Genomic DNA, 25511 nt, shown 5'->3' on the forward strand with positions numbered 1-25511 from the left:
AAAATCAGTGGGGACTTTGGTACAACAGAAAATGTTAAGTTTGTGACTTTCGCTAGATTGCTACTGTCACTAGTGTGGATAAGTATGTAAATGGATAGAGACAGGGAAGCAAAGACAAGATGTACGTGGTTCACCCAGATTGGCTACGTCGACGGAGTAGAGGAGTTCTCATTAATTGTGAAAGGGTTTACACAAGTACATAGGTTCAAGCTCTCCTTTTGTGAGTACTAGTGAATGATTTAGTACAAATGACCTTAGGAAATATTGTGAGAGAATGATCTCTATTTATAGAAGAGAGTTTCTAGTTTCATTCTGACATTAACACATGTCATGTTGTGATTGGCTTCTAATGTTGACATGTGTCGTGCTATGATTGGCTTCTGATGTCGACACGTGTCGCGCTGTGATTGGCCTCCTGGTTTGAGGGAAACTCTTCTGAGTCCTTGACGGTATAACGTTGACCGGTGCTTAGTAGTTTCGGGATTGGTCAAGTATGGTACAAACAGTGCTCCCCTAAGTTCCCGAGTGAGGAAAGCTCCTCGGTTGGGGACTTGCAAGATCCAAGCCATTGAGTAATCATGAAACTTCTAAGTACCGAAGTGTGGTATCATTTTCACTGGCCTTATTTGTCTCATATGTAGATGTCGCATCTTCTCTGGAAGTACTTTTCCTCCATGCAAGGGTGATATCTTTAACCAATGAAGATGCACAAGGTAATGTATCAATTTCACTTGAAGCTTACTTATAGCTTCGGGCTTGGTCAAGTGCGATATAAACCTTATAGTAGGAGTCCCCCAACTCGCCGAGCTAGGAGATTTGCCGAGTGAGGTAACAGACAAGGTAAGCAATCAGACTTCCAAGCAAGCAACCTGGATCGAAGATTCGACTTCGGCTTCCAGTTGATTGTTCTCCTTTTCCTTATGTTGTAAACAGCAACAAGGATAAGGAGAAGCAAATGGAAAAGAGATGATATGAGATACTTTTGCTTTTGAAGAAGTAACTTTCCACATGCTTATTCTTGAATTGGGCTGGAGGGTTTTCTGGTTTCCTTCAGAGTATAAAGCCGACTCAAGAATTTGAGGGTCAAAACAAGTCCATCAAATCTAGAGTACGTTCCACCCTGATGATATGGAATACTTTTGCTGTTGACAAAGTAGTGGATGTATCGGCACGTGTTCTGTTACGCTTGTCTTCACATGCTTCCTTGTATCCTTTTCACTTGCCCTATCTGTTCCTCAGGCATATGTGGTATCTTTTCTGGAAACATAAGATGTTGAAGATGAGTACTCAAGAGCAATGTCAGGTAAGTAATTAGGCAAGGGGTTCCAGGCAGTCAGTTCCTGACTGGAAGCTTGATTCCGAGAGCTGACTGATTGCTCTCTTTCTCCTTGTCTTGCAAGTAAGAACAAGGCCAAAGGAAAAGACAGGGAAAAAGCATGATATAGGGTATTCTTGCTTTTAACCCTGATGATATGAGATACTCTTGCTCTGGTATGGCTTGTTTGCAGAGGTATTATCGAGAGGAAAAGAAGCTGAGTATTTCGAGAAACTCTACTGAGAGTGCCCTCTCGGATGTGAAGAAAAGTTAAGCATTTTTTTTATTTCCAGGTCTGCCTGGCTGTGGAGGATGGAGGTCGACATATATATGAGTCTCCCTAATAACAAGTAGTAGTGTTATTCCTTTACCCTTCTTGGTTATAGCAATGTAGTGGGAGCTGCAAGCTTCACATGTTTAAACTTTGTCAGAGCACTTTGAAAAAAGTGGTCTGTGGTATCTGGAAAGCTGATGTTGCGTGTGAAGATTACAGACAAGCTTTATCCAAGGAAATCTGGCTCTCGAAGTTCGGAGAGCGATGCCTCTTCGGTTTTCAAACAAGTAATCTTGTCGGGGATCTGGCTCTCAAGAATCAGAGAACGGTGCCTCTTCGATTTTTGAGAAAGTAATCCTGTTGGGAGTTTGACTCTTGAGATTCGGAGAGCAGTGTCTCTTTGATTTTTGAGAAAGTAATCCTATTGGGAGTTTGGCTCTCGAGATTCGGAGGGCGGTGCCTCTTCGATTTTTTAGCACGTAATCCTGTTGGGAGTCTGGCTATCGAGATTCGGAGAGCGGTGCCTTTTAAATTTTTTAGAAAGCAATCCTGTTGGGATTCTAACTCTTGAGATTCGGAGAGCAGTGTCTCTTCAATTTTTGAGAAAGTAATCTTGTTGAGAGTCTGGCTCTCGAGATTCGGAGGGCGATGCCTCTTCGATTTTTGAGCAAGCAATCCTGTTGGGAGTGTTTTCTCGAATATGAGTAAAGGTTGGGGATTTATGCCAGTCTGCCTTGCCACGGAGCATAGAAGTTGACACACATTGAGACTTTCTAGTTATCAGGCAGTGGTGCTGTTCCTTTACCTTTGTGGGTAATAGTAGGGTAGCTGGACCTTCAAAATTTATGTGTTTAACATTTGTCAGAGATCTTTGGCAAAGTTATCTATGGTACTCCGAGGAGCTGATGTTGCATGTGGAAAATGGTGCCTCCTCGAAATTCGGAGAGTGGTGCTTCTTCGAAATTCAGAGAGTGATGCCTCTTCAATTTTTGAACCGACGACCCTATTGCCCTTTCTTTTATAAGGGCGCCAATTGTGTGCAAGAAGTACATTAAGAGAGTTATTGCTTGTAGGAATTTTTCCTTTACTTCAGAGATTTATTGCACCTCATTTCTCATTCATCATTTCCGAGAATGTCTTGCCCATCCGACCGTCGTTTTGACTTGAACTTTGGTGAAGAGGCAGCCATGCATTCTCAAGACAACATATGGCGCCCATCATTCTTATCCCATACTGGTCCTCTTACTGTTGGGGACTCTGTGATGAAGAATGATATGACCACTGCGGTGGTGGCCAGGAACCTTCTCACTCTCAAAGATAACATAGTACTTTCCAAACAGTCTGACGAGTTGGCTGTTAAGTATTCTCTGGCTTTCAGTGTTTAGTGTGCAGGTTCTGTGTCTAATATGACCCAACGCCTATTTGCTCAAACCCGCCAAGTTGAATCATTGGCGGCTGAAGTGATAAGTCTCAAACAGGATATCAAAGGGCTCAAGCATGAGAATAAATAGTTGCACAGGCTCGCACATGACTATGCTACAAACATGAAGAGGAAGCTCGACCAGCTGCAGGAATCTGATGGTCAAATTTTACTTGATCATCAGAGGTTTGTGGGTTTGTTCCAAAGGCATTTATTGCCTTCGTCTTCTGGGGCTGTACCGCGTAATGAAACTCCAAATGATCAACCTTCGATGCCTCATTCTTCTGGGGTTCTGCCTAGTATTGAGGCTCCGAATAATCACCCTATGATGCCTTATCTTTCTGAGGCTCTGCCGACTGCTGAGACTTCTCCTGAGCAACCTTTGTGAAGGCTCCCTCTTGTTTGTTTATTTTGATTCATGTATATGTACATATTTGTAGCTTATCAGAGATATCAATAAACAAGCTTTGCTTCATTTCAACATATTGTGTTAAATACACCAATGCATTCTTCACTAAGTTCTTTGAATTTTTCCTTTTGTTGAAGCTTGTATGTTGAAGCCTTGTGAGTGAAGCATGTAGGTTCAGGTAGTGCTCCCTTAATTTCCCGAGTGATGAAAACTTCTCGTTTGGAGACTTGAAAAATCCAAGTCACTGAGTGGTCGTGAGACTTCCGAGTATCAAGGTACAGTAGTATATGGTAGGAGTCCCCCAAGTCTCCGGTCGAAGGAGTTGACGAATGAGGCATTTCCTTCCTAAGTGGTAGCCCAAAACTCCTTCTTCATATATATTTGTTATGAAAGTTGTTAGGCCCAAAGAAGAGGAGGCCTAGGCAATTCTTTTTTTTCGAAATTTTTTTTTCAAATTTTTGAATTTTTGAATTTCAAAAAAAAAAAAAAAAAAAAAATATATATATATATATATATATATATTTTAAAGCTTTGTAGGTGAAGCTTTGGTGTTAAAGTTTTGTAGGTGAAGCTTTGAGGTTGAAGCTTTGTTGGATACCATGAATTGATTTTGCTTCACACTATCTTGATCAAGATAGTGTGAAGCTTTTGTGGTGGGTGAAGCTTTTGTTGGTAAAGCTTTTATGGGTTGAAGCTTTTGTAGGTGAAGCTTTTGTGGTGGGTGAAGCTTTTGTTGGTGAAGTTTTTGTTGGTAAAGCTTTTATGGGTGAAGCTTTTGTAGGTGAAGCTATTGTGGGTGAAGCTTTTGTAGGTGAAGCTTTGAAGCTTTTGTTGGGTACCATGAATTGATTTTGCTTCACACTATCTTGATCAAGATAGTGTGAAGCTTTTGAGAATTTGTAGTTGTCCTCCATTGATGAAGCTTTTGTTGGTGAAGCTTTGTTGGGTACCACGAATTGATTTTGCTTCACACTATCTTGAACAAGATAGTGTGAAGCTTTTGAGAATTTGTAGTTGTCCTCTATTGATGAAGCTTTGTTGAATTTCCCAATTTTTTTTTTCTTTGGGAAACTAGAAATTTGAAAATGTGGGAGAGACAACATATACAAATTTTGCTTCCACACTGTTGAGCAAGAGATTGTGATGCAAGTCACACCTTGTAGTAGTCGAAGGTTTGGATGAACCATATAAATTGAATTTGCTTCGAACAGTCTTGAATTTGCTTCGAAGGTTTGAGAATTGTAGTTGCCCTCCTTTGATGAAGTTTTTGTTGGCACTATAAATTGGTTTTGCTTCACACTGTCTTGATCAAGAGTGTGTGAATCTTTTGAGAATTGTGGTTGAACTCCTTTGATGAAGCTTTTGTTGGCACCATAAATTGGTTTTGCTTCACACTGTCTTGATCAAGAGTGTGTGAAGCTTTTGGGAATTTTGGTTGCCCTCCATTGATGAAGCTCTTGTTGGCACCATAAATTGGTTTTGCTTCACACTGTCTTGATCAAGAGTGTGTGAAGCTTTTGGGAATTTTGGTTGCCCTCCATTGATGAAGCTCTTGTTGGCACCATAAATTGGTTTTGCTTCACACTATCTTGATCAAGAGTGTGTGAAGCTTTTGAGAATTGTGGTTGAACGCCTTTGATGAAGCTTTTGTTGGCACCATAAATTAGTTTTGCTTTACACTGTCTTGATCAAGAATGTGTGAAGCTTTTGAGAATTGTGGTTGCCCTCCATTGATGAAGCTCTTGTTGGCACCATAAATTGGTTTTGCTTCACACTGTCTTGATCAAGAGTGTGTGAAGCTTTTGAGAATTGTGGTTGCCCTCCATTGATGAAGCTCTTGTTGGCACCATAAATTGGTTTTGCTTCGCACTGTCTTGATTAAGAGTGTGTGAAGCTTTCTACGAGTTGTAATGTTTGCATTGTTACAGATGGGAAATGTCTGAAGCAGATGCAAGAGGGCTGAATAGCTTGATCTTCGTATGCCATGCACTGAAGTTGTTGTTGGCTTGTAATAAGACTTTGTTGGTGACAATAACTCTTGTTGGGCATAAATGCTCCCCTAGTTGAGTTGTCAAGCTTGAGGGTTTTTGATTATTTGTGAATGCTAGGAGTTCACATATACAAGTTGTACCACTCGTCTTCTGGTAGGTGGAATGAATGGTGAGTTGCTTTCATCACTTGGTTGGTGGTACGAAGATGAGTTCCTTTTTCACCTGGTTGGTGGCATAAATGGCAAGTTGCCAAATGATATTAGAGTACGAGTTGTACATTTCATCATCTGGTTGGTGGCATGAAGGAGGGTATGGGTTGTACATTTCATCACCTGGTTGGTGGCATGAAGATGAGTTCCTTCTTCACCTGGTTGGTGGCATGAGTGACAAGTTGCCAAATGATATTAGAGTACGGGTTGTATATTTCATCACCTGGTTGGTGGCTTGAAAAAAAGTACGGGTTGTACATTTTATCACCTGGTTGGTGGCATGAAGATGAGTTCCTTCTTCACCTGGTTGGTGGCATGAGTGGTAAGTTGCCAAATGATATTAGAGTACGGGTTGTACATTTCATCACCTAGTTGGTGGCACGAAGATGAGTTCCTTCTTCACCTGGTTGGTGGCATGAGTGGCAAGTTGCCAAATGATATTAGAGTACGGGTTGTACATTTTATCACCTGGTTGGTCGTATGAAGGAGAGTACGGGTTGTACATTTCATCACCTGATTGGTGGCATGAAAATGAGTTCGTTATTCACCTAGTTGGTGGCATGAGTGGCAAGTTGCCAAATGATATTAGAGTACGGGTTGTACATTTCATCACCTGGTTAGTGGCATGAAGATGGGCTCATTCTTCACATTTCATCACCTGGTTGGTGAGAATAAGGGCAAGGTGTCGAGGCACATTGTAGCAAGTGTCGAAGACACAAAGTATGTTGAACCATTTCGAAGCACAGTTGGCTTATGTATGAATGTGTTAGAATGTATAATGTTTATGTATGAATGTGTTGGAATGTATGATGTTTATGTTGATTGATATGAGTGATGTTTATGAATGTTTTGCTATGCATGAAGGGATCCATACTTTTGATATGTGAACCATATTGGTTGTAACACTTTGTATCACATACTTTGTGTCAAAGTATGCATGTTGAAGCTCTGAGTTGGAGTATAAGGGTAGGTCAGCGTAGACCATGTGTTCCAGTGCTAGGAACGCAAAAGACTCAGAATAAGTTGTCTGAATTCCCTCTTCTTTAAATATTTGCCGAATGGCTTGTGTGACAAAAGATCTTAAGCGATTGAGAGTCAAGACATTTGTAATGTGTATGCCTTCTTATAATAGCATTTCCTTCAGTACCTAGTCCTTCACTTTGAAAGAGTGAGACTTGGCCCTATAATCTTAATAGTCGACGGTACGTTCACCCCTGGTTGTCTTGATACAAACTTTTGTCTCTCTTGTTGTAATGGGCTTGCTGGGAGTAAAAATCATTCCTTTTATCAAGAGACAAATACGTTTGGTGACTTAGCGAGTAGCTAAATGAGGCAGAAGATGATGCAATAGGTTTCTGAATTGCCAAGATCTCCTCACTTGGTAGAACTTGACTTCCACTTCCCACTTGTTGATAGGGGTTAACCATATGGGGGTTCCTTTGGCATGTCCTTGCTTCGGCAGAGGTGTGGTTGTAAGCCTGTGCCATCACCTCAGAGTAAGTCTTCCAAGTGTTGGCATTGATCATGTACTTGAAGAAACAATCACATAGGCCTGCCATAAAGGCCTTAAGGGCGGTCTTGTCATATGCCTCAGTGCAGCGAGAATACTCATGGCTGAAGTGACCAGCATACTCTTGTAGTGACTCGTCCGGCTTCTGGCGAATAGTGTACAAGTCATCTGTATATGCAAGCGATCGGTCTGGAAGATGTGTTGAGAAACAAACAGTTTCCTCAGTTCCTCAAATGAGTCTACTATCTCAGGTGGAAGACGGCAAAACCAGTTTAGAGCTCCGCCAGAGAGGGTGGAGGGGAAGAGAAGACATTGTTCTTCGTCAGTGTGCATCTGATATGCCATGGTGGACTCAAAGAGGTTAAGGTGTTCAATTGGGTCCTTCCTTCCAGTATATAGTTGTAAACCAAGCTTTTGTTTTGTCTTCGCTTGAATGGGGGTGTCGAGGATCCTCCTTATGAGAGGGCCAGGCCTGGGTTGGTTCCAGTCAGGTATCTCGGCCTGATGTTCGGCCTTCAACTTGTTTACTTCTTCAATGAGTTGTAGGACAAGAGGGTCCTGAGTTGAGCCATGTGCCACTGGAATTTTCATAAGTCTCTATCGCCTCTTAGAAGTAGGAAAGTTTGAGCAATGGCGTGTGGTTTTTTCTTGGACTCGTCGTACTGACTTCTAGAGCAAGTATGTCGGAATACCTCAGAGTCCCATGTACCTTCATGTTTCTCTGGGACCTGTTGTTCATTTTCTAGATTAGCAGCAGACCTGGGTCGTGGGAGGGGACCGAGTCTTTCAGAAACCCTTGGGTCATTGATCTTTGAGCATATGTGGAGGGGATTCTCTCGACGTTGCTTTAGGAAGTCTTGGCAGTCACGATAAACTGCTTTCGATCTTTCCAACCCTTCTGCAAGAAGGTGTCTTCTTCCACTTCTCCTGCTTCGGGTCAAAGCATCTGGGTTGAGAGAAGTCTCATGTTGATCAATGTTTTGAAGATTAGCTAACTCCTCATTAGGGATACTCATGTCAAAGGGAGGTGACCCTTCGTGTTGGGGGGTACCCAGATGATGGTTGATGTCCACAAGGGTAACGAGCTCGCGTGTTTGAGTACACCTAGTTTCGTGGAGCGTCTCAAATAGCTTCTTATACTACTATTAAATGACCTCATTCTTCATTGCTATCTTGTTGTTCTGAGCTTCTAGCTTATCGACTTTAACTTGAAGAGCAACCCTTTTTCCTTCATTCTTTTGTTGTTTCGCATTAGGTGCAAGATGGGTGTCATTCTGTGTGTCGTGGCTTCCTTCGCTCCCCATGTTGGAGAGGGATGCCTGGTCAAAAGAGAGTGGGAATAAGTGTCATTCCCACAGATGGCGCCAAATGTTGATGCACAAAATCAGTGGGGACTTTGGTATAACAGAAAGTGTTAAGTTTGTGACCTTCGCTAGATTGCTCCGGTCACTAGTGTGGATAAGTATGTAAATGGATAGAGACAGGGAAGCAAACACAAGATGTACATGGTTTACCCAGATTGGCTACGTCCACGGAGTAGATGAGTTCTCATTAATTGTGAAAGGGTTTACACAAGTACATAGGTTCAAGCTCTCCTTTTGTGAGTACTAGTGAATGATTTAGTATAAATGACCTTAGGAAATATTATGAGAGAATAATCTCTATTTATAGAAGAGAGATTCTAGTTTCATTCTGACATTAACACATGTCATGTTGTGATTGGCTTCTAATGTTGACATGTGTCGTGGTATGATTGGCTTCTGATGTCGACACGTGTCACGTTGTGATTGGCCTCCTGGTTGGAGGGAAACTCTTAAGGGTCCTTGATGGTATAACGTTGACCGGTGCTCAGTAGTTTCGGGATTGGTCAAGTATGGTACAAACAAGGTGCATAACAAGTATCATAACGCTTTAGGAGTTAGTGTAGATATTATGTGATCATTCCGCGCTTTGGTAGAGGTGAAGCTTATCGGCTGCGTAGCATGTCGGCATGGTATAAAGCTTCGTATATCCACACTAACTTGTTTAACCTTTCACAAAAAACGTGTGGTTGTATAAGTTTCACATGACTCACTGCTCGAAGGGCAAGCGAGACTAGTAGAACCTACTAGTTATTCTTTTTCTTGGAGTTGTTGGTGGCCCCCAAATGCTCGGATTCGGCGAAGATGTCATTGATCTGAATCGTCTTAGTTGGCGACTCTTCGTCGGCATCTGCGTTCCTTCTAGGCTGTGCAGCTGGCTTGTCCAAGTACCTGTCAACTTTGCCTTCTTCCACAAGCTTCTCTAGGTAGTTCTTCCAAGTGTAGCAGTCGTTAGTTGTGTGACCAGGACCTCGATGGAATGTGCAGTACTTGGTGTGGTCCAACCTGGAAGTACCTCTATTTGATTGTTTTGGCAACTTAAACCATGGTTTGCTCTTAATGTCGTGGATGATTTAGTGGATTGGGATCGAGAACTTAGAGTAGTTCTTGGGCATGAAGCTACCTTTAGTCGGGGATCAGTCCCTACACTTAGCCTCATGCTTGCTTTTATTATTGTACTACTTCCCGTCCTTCTTCTTTTGAGTTACTGCTGTTTCTTTTCAAGGCTGCTCATGTGCCTTGTATGCTCGCTGAGCCTCGTCCCAAAGTGTATGCTTCTCTACCAGAGCAAAAGAGTCTGCCGGAGTTAGATATTCTTTCATGATCAATTCTCCAAACAGCGGGTGGTTTGCTAGGAATCCTTCTTGGAAGGCTGCACTTACTATCAAGTCGTTGCATCCGACTATCTTTGCCTTATCTACTTTAAACATCTTCACTTAGTTGCAGAGCGACTCCTTTGGATTCTTCTTTACATTAAACAAATGATCAGATTTTTTCTTGATTAAACGGTATGATGAATATTCTTTAGTGAAAACCAAAGAAAGATCATTGAAACTCTGGATGGATCATGGTGGCAAGGTGTGGAACCAATCTTGTGCCTCGCCTTGCAAAATGGTGACGAATATCTTGCATATACAAGCATCGTTGTTCCGATAAAGGATCATCGTGCTTTAGTAATGCTTCAAGTGTCTTTTCAGATCTCCATCTCATTTGAAAGATGTGAAATGTGGCATGCTGAACTTGCGTAGAGGCTCTGCCTGCTTAATCTCTTTCATGAAAGGTGACATGCTCATGTTAGTCATGTCTTGTCGTAACGCCTCGTCAGTAACCTCGTTGCATTAGAAATCAAGCAATCACTCGGTCAATAGCCTCTTTACTTCTTCCTGAATTTGCCTTTACTGGGGTAGCGGAGCTTTCAGCTGCTCCTGATCTAAACCTGCTGGTCTAGGCTGCTCTTCTATATGTTCGACTTGTCTATGCCGCGGCGGTTGTACATGTGGTACGTTCCTAGCAGGTGCAGGAATTCCTCGCAGGTTGCCGGTTGAACTTGAGCTGGATTGAGTGACTGCCCTTCTCCGTCCGTCATGCTGCCTACTTCGATGTGAGATTGAGGATGCTTCTTGCGGGCCTAGCCCCAAATGAACACTTCGCATGAACGCTCATTTCACGATTGGTCAAGTGACTGCTTGTCGAGACATTGCTAGAAAGGTTCATTGTATGCCCTTGTCCTACTTCAGGACACCTCGTTAATGACTCATTGCATCTCGGTGCCCTGTAAAAGCTGATTCACCAAGGTCGTCTATTATGCAAGGGCGCTCGTTAACTCTATGACTTGTCGAGACAAGTGTTGTTCACCATTTAGGTTGGAAAAGCTTGGACGAAATACATCTTTTTGAGTAGCGGAAGTGTAATGGACTTCAGTCACGAGATTTGAGTTAGGAAATGTCAAATCTGCGAAGAAATGGGGTGAAAAGCCCCGATTCAATAGTTGGCCTAGAAATTTAGGGCCAGAACGGTTGAACCGATCTTGGACCGATTTAGGCTGCTTGCGAGGCCACATGAGTGGGCTGGGCCATCGGAGTAGGCTGCCCTGCGTGTAGTGCACGTGGGGCTGAGCATGGGCTCAACTCGGGTGCGCGCTGAGCTTGCGTCGGGTCGTGGTTGGGGTCGGTTCGCCTTGGGCTTGGGTCCGTGTGGCTTGAAAATGCACGGCTTGGGCCATCTAGTTTTGGGCTTGGCCTTGGAGCGCACTAAACTCGCAATGGCCTTGGGCTCGCGAGGTCTGGCTGCTGCTCCTGCCGCAGTTGCTTGATTCTGGGCTTGCTCAATTTGGGCCGTGCTAAGCTCCCTTATGAAACGTGCTTGGGCTCATTGCTCCAAGGTGGAGCGGGCTTGGGCTTGAGGCTACAAGGTAAGGCATTCACCCTGGGTTATAGGCTCGCCGAGGGTTGCTACCATGGTGGCTATCGCAGTGGTGCCCCATAAGGGTGCCGCTCCACTCGTCATCGTATTGAGCCTCGTGGATCACCATGGTCGAAATTCTTGAACGTGGGAAGTTCCATTCATTGTGGTTTTCAAATCTCTTGTCATTGTACTTTTCTTTTACGTTTATTCAAATAATTTTTATAAAAAATTCTAGGAATAAGAACGTACGAAAAATCTACGAATGAACAAGAAAATGGAAAACCTTGGATGCGAGAGTCTTCTTTAAGCGTGTGAATCAACACTCTCAATGAAAGTACCAATTTGTGGATGCAAATTTCCGCCTTCTTTTCCTTTGACGAAAATGCACTTGCAAAATAATAACACATAAGTTCAAGGTCAAGAGTCTCACACGCCCACGATGAATGGGGGGGGCTTTGGCCGAAGAATCTCTGATGCCAAAGTTAGAATCTCAAGAGTCTCACGCGCCCACGATGAATGGGGGGCTTTGGCCAAAGAATCTCTGATGCCAAAGTTAGAATTTGAGAGAGAAAGTGTTTAGAGAATTTTTGGGATAGAATGGACTTAGCTTTTTGAATATAATTGCAAGATATTATGTCAAATAATATTTTGCAATTAATTTGGTAATTAACCCTAATTTGAAAAAATTAATTAGGAGTTACCTTGTGGGTGAAAATTTGATGAGGAGTAATGAGAGGGTTTTGAATAAATATCATTTTGATCACATTTGACCTCGATTGAGCCGTTATGGTCCGTTGCATGCGCGTGTAGGAATCCCGATGTGCCTCAAGGGTAATTTTGTCTTTTTAACCCAAAAGCCCACGTATCACCTCCATAATTTTCTTGATTATTTTTTGCTCCACAAATGCTAACCAGGCCATGTGTCAACCGGCAATCAAAAGCAAAAGCCTAGAGGTTGTCGAATTGTTGTCAGAGTGACATCGTTGACTAATCAAAGCCGAATGGTTACTCGGCGCACGTCGCTGGGCAAACGTCAATTAACCGCCGAATATCAACTGATAGGTAAAAAGTTGTTAGAACGTTCATCGATGCAAGTGGAGCATTAAATGCTAGAAAGTTGAAAGATATAGGCTTTTTGGGTTTATTGAGTGCCTATATAAAGGGGTGAGAACCTCTTGTAAGGAAGTCGAACGACCGAAGTAGAGAATTCTAGTCTTTATCTGAGCGATATTTGTAACCTTGAAATCAATATAATCCAAGCAACCACGGTGGATGTAACCCAATTTTGAAGGGTGAACTACTTAAATCTTGAGTCCATTTTCATTCTAATCCATATCCCAAGCCCACTAGTGTTAATTGTTTTAATTTGTTAACCTGCAAGTTTTGAGAGTTGATAGTTGTACACCATATATGATGATCCCACTATATATATAGTTTTCTTCCTTTAAGGGACAACTTGTGGTATTTTTTCTATAGCTTTTTTTTCGGTGGTTTTCTATATTTTAGTATATCATAATAATTCATAGATCATCCTTACAAAAAATAAGACAAGTTGAAATCTTTAAGACCTCCAATTAATGCAATGAAGAAAATGGACGATTATTTAATCCAACAGTCAAATGGTTTCGGATTTGGGTGATTTTTCATAGAGATTATCCTTGATGAAAGACCTAAAAGATGAATGGTTGGATCGTTGAAATATGATATAGAGTGAGCCCTACGAATGATACCTCAAATAATTAAGTTTATTTGAAAAACCTCTTAACGGAAAGAAATTATATTATACTAAATTGTTGGCATGGCATGCATTAAACGTGAGAATATATGGCATATGTGTATTAGTTCTGTCCGGATGCATGCCTACACACATACGTACAGGTACTCTCACCCTCAACACCAGAAACATTGATCTGGTATCTGTATATCTTGATATACAAACAATATACGTGGGTTCCTGACTTTGTGCTCGTGGTCCTGCTAGATCCTGCCCTCCTTGTCGTACGTACGTATATATATCTCTATCGTTTTGTTTATTTTTTTTTCGAAGGAAATAGTTGTAAATTGTAGAACGTAGTAGTGTTAGTTTGATCCTAACCACACAAACTACACAATGACAATTGATAAGGATGCAGGCATGCAAGCAAGCAAACTTATTTGCGAGATACTTGTGGTATAAACAACTATATATGGAGCATCCATATGAGCTAAACTTAACAAAAATAGTTATATATCCTCAGCTTTTGTTACTTGACGCTATATCAGGGCATACAGACTACAAAAGATTATTCAAGCGTGCATATGTGGAATTTTTCATGTCGACGAGCCGAGGGTCTACTCCAACAACACTGATATTGTCCCCATTTAACCACCTGCACAATCCTCAGGTGTGAGGTTTTATCACAAAAGGCCTCGATGTTAATTAGAGTGGGGTAATTCTAGTCGGGGCTCACCCATCACGCGGGGCCAAACGGGGACCCATCCAATCACGTGGCAGTACGGGCTCGTCAATCCTCAGGTGTGAGGTTTTATCACAAAAGGCCTCGATGTTAATTAGAGTGGGGTAATTCTAGTCGGGGCTCACCCATCACGCGGGGCCAAACGGGGACCCACCCAATCACGTGGCAGTACGGGCTCGTCCCCTGGCTCTGATACCATGTGGAATTTTTCAGGTTGACGGGCCAAGGGCCCACTCCAACAACACCGATACTGTCCCCACTTAACCACCTGCACAATCCTCAGGTGTAGGGTTTTATCACAAAAGACCTCGATGTTAATTAAAGTGGGGTAATTCTATTTAAAGTGTTTTCTCTCTTCCCTCTTGGCCGATGTGGGACAATGGGTGTTCCAATAGCATAAACGTATCTTTTTTTCTTATTTGTTATCCAATTTATGTGATGATAAGATTCCATTCACAATTTCACACGACAATGATATAGGAAATCAACTGGTCTGTACGAGGTGATCAAAAGTGCATAGTTTGTGTGGTCATTTTCGTTTATTCTTTTGATTATCGATGACTACAAAATTTTCTCACCCAAAAAATGAAAGGCTCAGATATTGTTCCAAGATTGTATCCGCTTCTCTAATACAAAAAATTAGCAGAGAATTAATGGTATTATACCCTTTTCCCGTCAAGTTAATGCTTTTAGGGTTTAAGATTTAGGCCGGTATAATATTGTTAAGTAATTACGTCCGTCGCAACTCTAACCCTAGCTCCGCCACTCATACCCATTAAGGACCTCATTCACATACATGTAAAAGCCAAGACAATATTTAGGTTTTCCAGGGTATTTAACAATTGTATCAAGCTAGGGGACCAAAATTTACACAAACAATCACATATCATTTCAACCTATCTTTGTTTACATATATCCGAACAAAAAGGTGACGAAGTTATGGGTCCCAACAAGGACTGCGTTGTACCCCTATATGGAGCCTCTTGGTGAGGTACGAGTTTCCTGGAAGCAACCTCTCCTTGTAAAAGTTAGCTGGGAAGGTCACAAAATCTAAATGAAATCATATACTGCAAGCATCGGTATCAAAGGATTCTTTGTATAAAGTTAGGAAAGTTAGGAAAGTTAGGAATGAACATTAACATTGGTGGAGATGGAGGTCGATTGTGAACTTGGATGCATTTTAAAAGGCAATAGGCAACTCAATAGAGCTGTATAGCTACGTTAGCCACGTATGTTTAGATAACCAAATTATGCATATGTTTATTTGTATCTAGTCAAGTTTTCATAGAGCTCGTACTACTTTTGTTGTCATCTTCAGCACAAACTCTTATTTTCCATGCATTAATTGAGTAAAAATCATGAGGATGACAAAAACAGATAATTTTCATTGACGAAATTATTTCAAACTTTGTTGGTTCCTTACACGTAAACAGTTATTCTTTTTTATTATTTACATGGGGAGGTAACATCATTTTACTGTACAATGGTCATATTTTAAATGCTTCTTTTCTTTATTGTCATCTAAAGATCTTCTCTTGAAAATTTCATTTGATTTGGAGACTGTTTAGTTATCCAAATGCATCACAAGTTTAAAGTTTTTACTTGTTATTGTAACCATTGATCTATTGTAACACATATTAAGAGAGAATAAATGGCATGCATTATGACATTAATTCGTACGAAGGAACGTTCTCATGTAAAGAGAAAATGCTTTTTATCCAAAATGGTCCCTAAGATTCGCATAACATATCACTTTGGTCTGTGAGATTGAAAATCAATAGAAATGGTCCCTGAGATTGTCCACCATCCATTATTTTGGTCATTCCGTTAAAAACTCCGTTAATTGTCCGGGAGCTCTTGGCCATAAGTTTGGGCAACTTTCAAAGTTTCATAACTCAATCGTTTCTTAACCAAATTCGACCCATAATATATCAAAATGAAGATAGAAAAGTGTAGAACAAGATTATACCTATATGAAAGCCCAATGGTTGCCGGAGATGACCGGAAAATAGCCTGAAAGGTGACTGGTCCGCTGAAAAACTGGAACGGAAAAACTTTAAATGTTCATAACTTCTTCAATACTCAATGAAATTAAGTGATTCAAAAATGAAAATCATACTTCTTGATGAGATGAAGAGAATAGTACATTTCTCAATGGCTAAATCAGCATGGTTTGACCGAAAAACGGCTCGAAAGTGGCCGTCTTGGTCATCGAGTTAGCCAATTTCGGGCCGTTTTACGGCCAAACCACGATGAGCCATCGAGAAAGGTAATTTTCTCTTTGTTTCATTGAGAAGTATGATTTTCGTTTTTGAATCACTCGATTTCTTTGAGTATTGAAAAAGTTATGAACATTTAAAATTTACTCAGTTTCTGGCGATGTTTTCCAGTTTTCCCGTGGACAAGTCACATTTTAGGCTATTTTCTGGCCATCTCCGGCAACCATTGGGCTTCCAAATAAGTATAATCTTGTTCTACACTTTCCTATCTTCATTTTGATATATTATGAGTCGAATTTGGTTAAGAAACAATTGAGTTACGAAGCCTTAAAAGATGCCCAAACTTCCAACTAAGAGCTCTGGGACACTTAACGGAGTTTTTAACGGAATGACCAAAATAATGGATGGTGGACAATCTCAGAGACAATTTCTATTAATTTTCAATCTTAGAGACCAAAGTGATGTGTTATGCAAATCTCAGGGAGACCATTTTGGCTAAAAAGTCAAGAAAAAATGACTCTTTATACGTATAGAGTCAAATATTAAAAATTATTCTGAGGCGCATGAATTGGTTAGAAAGTGGTATCTAGGTCAAAACCAATTCATTTCGGGTGAAGAAAGTCCAAAATCCTTCAAATCATTAATATTGAAGACTCCAATACCAAAATCTGGGATTCACACTTTGAGCAACATCAAATATAAGTGAACTTTGATTATTTACCGGCTACGTAATTAGAATTAATCATAATTTATATGACTCTGCTTTATTTGAAGACAAATATATGTATTTGTATGTATGTACGTGCGTGTCTGATTGTATGTATGTATATACAAGATGGAAGGAACAATAAGAGGAGAAGACAGGTGGTTGAAGCTGCAGGAGGAGAAGGGCTGGTTCTATGAAACTACGAGCAAAGTCAATGGATGATTGATGAACAGTCTGCGACCACACTTGATTTTATGTATACAAGTAAAAACATATTGATTGGAACAATACATACCTACAGAAATCTGGGAAACAATTGGCATGTGATCAGTTACTTTCATAATGTCAGAGGACATTGAATTTACAAATAAAAAAATGTTAGAAATCAAATTTTTATACTATATTAGATTATTATATAGGCATGCAATGCACCACTTGAATCGTTGTTAATTCTCTCTTACATGGAGATGAGACTTGTGAAATCACGATCGTGCTGAATAAACTTGAACAAAATGGAGGAACTATGCCTAATTACGAACACGTATGACTTACAAAAACTGTCTAAACATTTAGATCATCAGAAACAAAGAACAAAATAGCAATGCCTGCGCATAAAAGCTAGCTAGCTATACAAACTAAGCAAGAAGTATTGTGCCGAAAATTGAGATGTTAAAGGACTTTCTTAAAATTGAGTGGATCATTGTTGCTTTCTGTTTATATTAATTTGCCGAAAATTGAGATGTTAAAGGATTTTCAAACTGAGTGGATCATTGTTGCTTTCTGTTTATATTAATTTGCAATTTGAAATGTTAAAGGACTTTCTTAAAATTGAGATTCTCTATGAACTCTCTCCTATCTCACAGTTTAATATCAACTTTGGTGCTAACATTATAAAATATTATGCCGAAAATATGACAAAGAGCCTCTTAATTAGCATTTCTCATTTGCAATTATCATTTGTCACAAAGAAATGCTAAGGAGACTCTCTCAGAGATAGGACTCTCCGTCACCTTATTTTTTAATTACAATTCTTCTGCTAATATTATAAAATATTACGTTAAAAAAAATAAGAAAACGGAAAGTCTATAAAATGTTCCACCTAAGAGGGTTCCATTCGCATTACTTTTTGTCAAATATCAAACTTCAAATCATAATAATTAAACTCATGTAACACGACAGAGCCAACAAGTTTGAATGGAGTAATGTGCTAAACGAAAATATTAACTTCGAATGACTTAAAGTGTTAAAAGTAATATCAATGATTACTGCGCAATTGCATGCAAGATTCCAGGGTGGGAAGAGCGGTGATCCCTTTCATTTCACATATGCTAACAAAAATTAAACAATTAAATTATCTAAACGTGACAAAATAATATAAATCACAAAGCCCATCACATTCAAGTGATTTTTTTTTATATTGTTAATTTGTTCAATGGTTTGTCTTTCATCATAAAATATCTCTCCCCCTTTTTACTGCGTTGTCGTTCACTAAACTCAATTAGGTACTTTGTCACATCAATTTTCTTTTCAATGAATATCACATCAACTTTATTTTATTTGAGAGTGCTAATCTCTATGACTTCAACTTCAATATTAATTTTCAAATCAAGGTTATAAAATATAGAATTTTAACGAAAATTTATGGTACTGTTTATTTTAACGAAAAATCACATTTTTATACTAAAATGTCAATTCTAGTACTATTTACTTTACCTTTTATTTTATCTTTATCGTTAAAACTCAAAGTTTTCAAGCCCTTTTAATTAGGTTTCCTTATAAAATATTAGGTAATAGAGAATTTATGAAAATACTCACTTTAAAAAAGTCTTCTTAACATTTTTATTATAGTTAATTTAAAAATTAATTGTACAAATCGTTTTTTATTTGAATTTTAGCTCTCACTTTTAAAAAAAAATATCCTTAACATTTTTATTATAATTAATTTAAAACTTAATTGTATAGGTCGTTTTCCATTTGGGTTTTGGCCATTCTAAAGTGTTCTTGGTCGACAACATGACAAAGCAAGATTTCGTGGGGCTTTGTGAATAAAAAACATGAGAGATTTCGTAAAGCTTCGGTTATGCTTAAAAGGGTCATGTAATTTCTCGAGTTTCAACCCAAAAAGAAAGGGAAGAAAGGAACTTTTCTTGTATCACAAGTCACAACACTGTTTTATCACACTCTGTCATCATAAATTAATAATAAAATATAATATAATATTAAATTAAACGATACTACATTATTGATTTAAAATGCTAAAATGACGTACCCAAATTGTAAGTTGTTTCCCATACTCAGATCCCTTCTTTTTTGTTATTCCAATATTTCGTAATCCGCCATCCACAACTTCATGAATGTGTTAATTATCTTATTAAGATTTTATTATAACTACAAGTACCATTAACAATCACATACATGATTTTCTACACATGCTTATTCATTTCTTCTTGCTTTTCTCGATTTATGGTCTTCCTTTCTCTTAATTTAAAATATATATATATATAATTAATAAAGAACGTGCGATGCTATCAAATAATTATAAAAGAATAATGCTTGTGTACCCATGAACTTGTTTTCGTACGTACAATTAATGAATTTTTACCATTCGAACATTATAACGAAACTGTTCATTCTCTTTATTATCATTTAAAGATAGTATATGCAAAACAATCATTTGCATAAAATAAATGGACAATTCATCATGAGGATGTTACTTGTTACAAAAATCTTTGATTGGTTTGACACATATTTGACACTTATGGATAACTAAACGATCTACAAATTAAATAATTTTTTGCTGGTATGATATTTAGATGATAAAGATAATAAACGATTCCTATTATGATATTTAAACAATAAAAAATTATTAATCGTAAATAGGAGATAAGTAGGTTTTCCCGTAGAAGGAACACACCGATTATTCTTAATAAAAGTCATGAACTGTGTTCGTAATTGTAAGGAGACCCTGGCGACAGTCTTGTCAAAACGATCACCATCTAGGGCCTAGAGCAAACTTAGAATCACAACAAGACTTGCATAAATCAGAACTTGGATTGGTGCTTGGGCCTAATTTTCTAATTCAACAGCATTAAAAAAAGGCCCAAAAAAGTTTCCAGTACCTAGGCTCTTGGGTCTTCAATTTTTTTTCGTTGCACTTGAATATGAGGAGCGTTGTTAGCATTCCTTTTTTATTTTTCTTCTAACAATAGATTTAGTTAAGAGAGTTATAACGAAAGTCCACGGTACTGTTCACTTTAACGAAAAATCATATTTTTACACTAAAAAGTCAAACCTGGTACTATTCACTTTAACATTTATTTTGTCCTTATCGTTAAAACTCAAAGTTTTCAAACCATTTTCATTAGTTTTCCTTTTTGTTAAATTAGTCATCAATAAAGTTCGAATCCATACCTTCATGCAAGGGCAAAGTCTGAATAAAACATTAAGCATGTTAAAACCCTTCCAAACCGTGGCCACTTACTCGTCTCCAGTTGTAAGTGGAAACTCCTAAGTTCGTCTTCTGGATATATCGAGTTCAATATCAAAATGTTAAAATTCTTGTATTTAACCTCCATCCTTTTTAATTGTAAAGTATTTTAGTCTTCCTCATTAATTTCAATGATATCGTTGTATTAAAACAATAAAATAGTAAGAGAGGTTAGAATAACATATTGAGATTTGAGACTGATATGATACATTTACCCTCCAATATACTGGTCTGGAAGAAGAAACCATGCAAAGGTTCATGCTCCTGTGTTTGCTTTGACCTTTTCGGTCGAACCTTTGACATGCATTTTCTCCATGTCTTAGGAACAGATCATTCCTAATAACCTCGATATTCAATACTCCATGAAGAAGAAGAAAGAAGAACCTAGATATTCAATATTCCAAACCAAATAAAATATTTTTTTCCACCGCAGAAGAAGTTTCCATCGAAGAAGAAGAAGAAGAAGTTTCCATCGAAGAAGAAGATCGTTGTTATTTATTTTGCTACGTAATTTCTTTACCATCTCGTATATATTGATGCCAAGTCAAAACCAAATGAACCCTTTTGTCATCATATATGACTTCATGCCATACGTACGTAGCTGATTATAATATTTGGCGTACAAGTTGATTGGTATTCTTGTGGTTTACATATCTCCCTTCTTTTCTCTTTCGTTTTTCTCCTAATGGATAAAGAAGTTGTAAAATTATAATATTTGATAAACTTGGATCTTGGTCCTTGGATGGCAAAAAGAAGGAAAATAACGCAAAGCGCGTTCCGAATAAATAGGGTTTATTTCGAAGTTTTTTTTAAAATAATTAGAAATACTTTTGGTATTAATTTTTATTAAAAACGTAAATAAACTCTGAAAAAAGCACTAGAAGTACTTCATAGAAGAAACACATAATTCATAATTGATGTTGCTTCCAAGAAGCACTGAAATGCATTTAGAACTTAAAAATATTTTATAAAAACACTTTAAATCATTTTAAAAGTACGCCAAATGAGTTTTAATTAAAGTCGCCGATATGACGTTATTATTATATGATTTGTTTAATAACTTGTAATAAATCGAACGGTGGAGAGTCATTAGTCAGCATCCATCTCCATCATACCCTCCGGTCCACCACCGTTAGCTAATAGCTACCACTCACGGTCTAGTCTTACCAAAATAGCATGGAATATTTAGAAAATTGGAAGAATGTCGAGCTAATTGGTGACATACAGAAAGATGTGTTTTCTATGTTCTCTAGCTAGCTTCTAGTCTCTTTTAGATTCTTCCTCTCTTTCTAATTGGCATATCTATATTATAGTTTTATAGCTATAAGGTTAATCTCAGTTTACTACTATGAAGTTTCTTGGTTTTCAATATTCCACATATTAAATTTTTTTTATCCCAGTCTGGTACCTAAAATTAAAATTTTAGGACACTTTCATACATCTGTTAAGTTTTCTGTCAGAACTTCCGTTAACCGATGATGTAGTGTCTACATGGACAATGACTTGGCGCCACGTGTCAATTTGGACCAACTTAAATATTAAAATATTAAAAAATAAAAAAATAAAAAAAAAACTGAAAAAAGTAAAAGTTAAAAAAAAAAAAAAACTTCTTCCTCTTCCTTTCTTCCTCTGTCTCTCTCCCTCTTCTGTAAGAAAACCCAGCAACCACCAACCTTTACCCACAACCCAACCCCGTGAGCTGCCGGAAATGGGTCCCAACCTTTACCCACTTGCTCGTCCTCACGGTGGTCGTCCTTCGCGACATGATTGGAGCCGGCAAGTTCGGAACCCCAGAGTAGGACTTCCTCGAGATTCGCAAACACTTCTATTCCTGCAAGAGGGCGGCGGCCCATCGCGTCCTAGATGAGGTCCACACGACGCCTTCGGACCCCAACAACTACAACGCCTTCGATATTAAGAAGCTCCTGGTCGATGAAGGTGAGGAGGAACAGCTCGACCCAGATAAGCCATAGACTCTCGGACCTACGATTTCAAATTGGGACGAGTTGGGGTCGAAATGGCTGAGGGAAAACCCTAATTTCCCAAATTTCATCGAGCCTGGTAAGCCCCGAGTGCTTCTGGTGACTGGGTCTTCGCCGAAACCCTGCGAAAATCTGGTAGGTGATCATTACTTGTTGAAGTCGATTAAGAACAAAATTGATTATTGTAGATTACATGGGATTGAGGTTTTTTACAATATGGCTCTTTTGGATGCCGAAATGGCGGGTGTCTGGGCCAAGCTTCCGTTGATTCGGAAGCTCCTTTTGTCTCACCCGGAGGTTGAGTTTCTATGGTGAATGGATAGTGATGCAATGTGTACAAATATGGCGTTTGAATTGCCATGGGAGAGGTACAAAGATTCCAACTTTGTGATGCACGGGATCGGGATCGACAGTGGCTCTCATTTTTCTCTCTCAGTCTCCAATTAAGTCCCATTTCCGGCGGCTCACGGGGTTGGGTTATGTGTAAAGGTTGGTGGTTGATGGTTTTCTCACAGAAGAGGGAGAGACAGAGGAAGAAAGGAAGAGGAAGGAAAAAAAAAAAATAACTTTTAATTTTTTTAATTTGTTGATATTTAAGTGGGTCTAAATTGACATGTGGCGTCAAGTCATTGTCCATGTAGACATCACGTCATTAGTTAACTGAGGTTATAACTGAAAACTTAACGGATGTATGAAAGTTTCCTAAAATTTTAACTTTAGGTACCAGATTGGAATAAAAAAAATTTGATGTATGAAATGTTGAAAGCCAAGAAACTTTAGGGTAATAAATTAATATTAACCCTATACACAAACACACACATATTTCTATATAGAGATATATGTAAAACTCTATATATGCAAATCTTCAAACACTCTCATGAGTAATGGTAGGGGTGATTCGGTATGGGATATTATACCGAAACTAGTATTCCAAATCTCAAATCGAAAATTTTCGGGACAGAAATTTGAAGACCATTCTCAAATCAAATTTTCGGAAATCCCAAATCGGGAATCCTGAAATATTTTTGGGATTTCGGGACAAATCGGAAATCCCAAATTGAAATATGAAATTATGAATTATTCTTCAAATATATAATTCAAGAACACATTCATGAACTAAGAATGTCATTTCATTCACACTACCATTTAATTGAACACTGGCAGGCCTAACTGTTTTTATCAGAGTCAAAATTCAAATTAATTAAACCCTTTTTGCAATCTGTTGAGAGACAAAATAATCAAGCATTCTGAAATCATCAGCCATGGTAGCAGCAATAATAAAATCCAAATGAATGTCAAACAGAACATGAAAAATATGCAAGGTGTAGGGCATTCCAGGTTGCAGAGCATGAATTAGAAACTACTAGCATCAATTATAAAAGAATAATATATATAATATATATGTATAAATATATATAATAATTATTATTATTATATATTTTTGGTTTGGTATGGGATTCCCGAAATATCGAGAAGCCAATCCCGAATCTCGCACCGAAATTTCGGGATCAGTTCGGGAAAATTTTGAGAATTTCAGTTTGGGATCGGAATTTTTTCGATTTGATTCGGAATTTTTAGGAATTTTTTTCCACCTCTAAGTAATGATGTTTAGCCAGAATTGATATTGAAAAAAATTATTGGAAATGAAATAGCGATGAAGTGAGACTACGTCTTTTTACGGATCTCAGATGACCTACGTTTGATTTAATCCTAACCATTACCCCACTCTCCCACCGCATAAGCTAACTGCAAAATATCATGTTTGCTTTGTGTGGATGAATGCTTTGGATCTGAAAGGAGTCATATAAATTGGATCTTTGACCTTAGTAAGTATCAATAAGCAAAATAATTAGCATGCCGATCGCGTTGTAGGTTTAAATATAGGATAACTAGAGAGATTAAATTTAAAAAAAAAAATTATTTGTCATCAATAGAAAATAAGCATGTTAATTAACACTTAAATAATAACTCAATCATCAACAACTATATCATTTAGTTTACAAAATTTAGTTTAAAAATTTAGTCTCACCGTCATTACCCTTAAACGTCATACCCTCTTGCAACCAATTAGAGAGATGAAATATTTGCAACGCAAATTAGCAAGATATTAGTATAAGATCAATGTTTTCAACGTGCATAAATGATCGATAAAAATGCTTATTGCTCAGTAGGAATACTGAGTCTAAGCATAATCGTTTAATTAGCAAAATCAGTTAATGAACCCATCAGTACTGTTTCCTTACATCATATATACATGTTGACAACAAAAAAAACTCAGAAAGTGATGCGTGGCGGCATAAAACAGTAAATATAACAAATGGATTAAGTCTACAGTTCGTTCCTAATTGTTTCTAGAAATTTTTTCTGGTAAAAAGAAGAAAATTGTTTCTAGAAGTTTTGTATGCATGTTAAGTCCTTGTAGTTACTCTAAATTACTTAATTATCATCGAAGAATCAAGATTCTTCATGACTTTTTGACAGTGAAATAAGAAGAAGATGGAATATCAGTAGTTAATTTACTTTTGCACGTACATTCTTTACCATGTCATTTCTAACCTAGGGAAAGATATATTTTCCAGATTCCTTCCACTAAATCCACCAAATCCATCAATACCGGCTTTGAAATTTAATCCAACTGCTAAAAACAATGGCTCTTTTAAAAGTTACTATAATTTTAGCTGTTACATCAAATTTTAAGAGTCCGGATTGATGGATTTGATGGATTTGGTGGAAGAGATCCGAGAGGATCCCTTTCTTCTAACCTAGGTAGTCAATATTCCAAACCAAATAAATTATATATTCCATCGAAGAAACAAGAAGGTGGGTTCTGTTATTTTAATCTACGTTTAAACCACTCGCATCATTGGCACTAAATTTTCCAGAAGAAGAAGACGCAGCATATGAAGCCTGTAGTCATCATATATGACATCATGCCATACGTACGTAGCTGAGTAAAAGACTTTGATCTAGAAGTAATTTGTATTTATGTGGGGTCGGCAGATTCTGGGAATCTTTATTTAAATCATATTTTAACAGAGAGATTAAACTAATCAAGGTTAAATCTTTTAGAGGGTAATCTTCCAGAAACTTGGGTGGGAAGAAAAAGAAGCATATTAAATAACTTAAAAAACAAGCCCTCAATTTATGACTTGATCTAAAAGTAATAGGGATGGGGTTCACAATTCTTGACTTATCATGTATTTACGTAAACATCAGGAAAAAAAAGTGAGTTGTAAATTACTATCTGTTATTAGAATCGATGAGTTTC

General features: G+C 38.3%; 1 long non-coding RNA gene across 1 annotated transcript; it reads right to left on the reverse strand.

Annotated features, from left to right (window-relative positions):
* Positions 1 to 21742: 21742 nt before the first annotated feature.
* Positions 21743 to 22755, reverse strand: LOC126586454 (uncharacterized). The gene is made up of 2 exons (XR_007610805.1): positions 22457 to 22755; positions 21743 to 22375 (listed from the first exon to the last, which is right to left on the reverse strand). It is a non-coding gene; the product is annotated as an uncharacterized LOC126586454 (long non-coding RNA).
* Between the last annotated feature and the right edge of the window lie 2756 nt (positions 22756 to 25511).

This window comes from Malus sylvestris, chromosome 2, assembly GCF_916048215.2.
Source record: "Malus sylvestris chromosome 2, drMalSylv7.2, whole genome shotgun sequence".
NCBI lineage: Eukaryota > Viridiplantae > Streptophyta > Magnoliopsida > Rosales > Rosaceae > Malus > Malus sylvestris.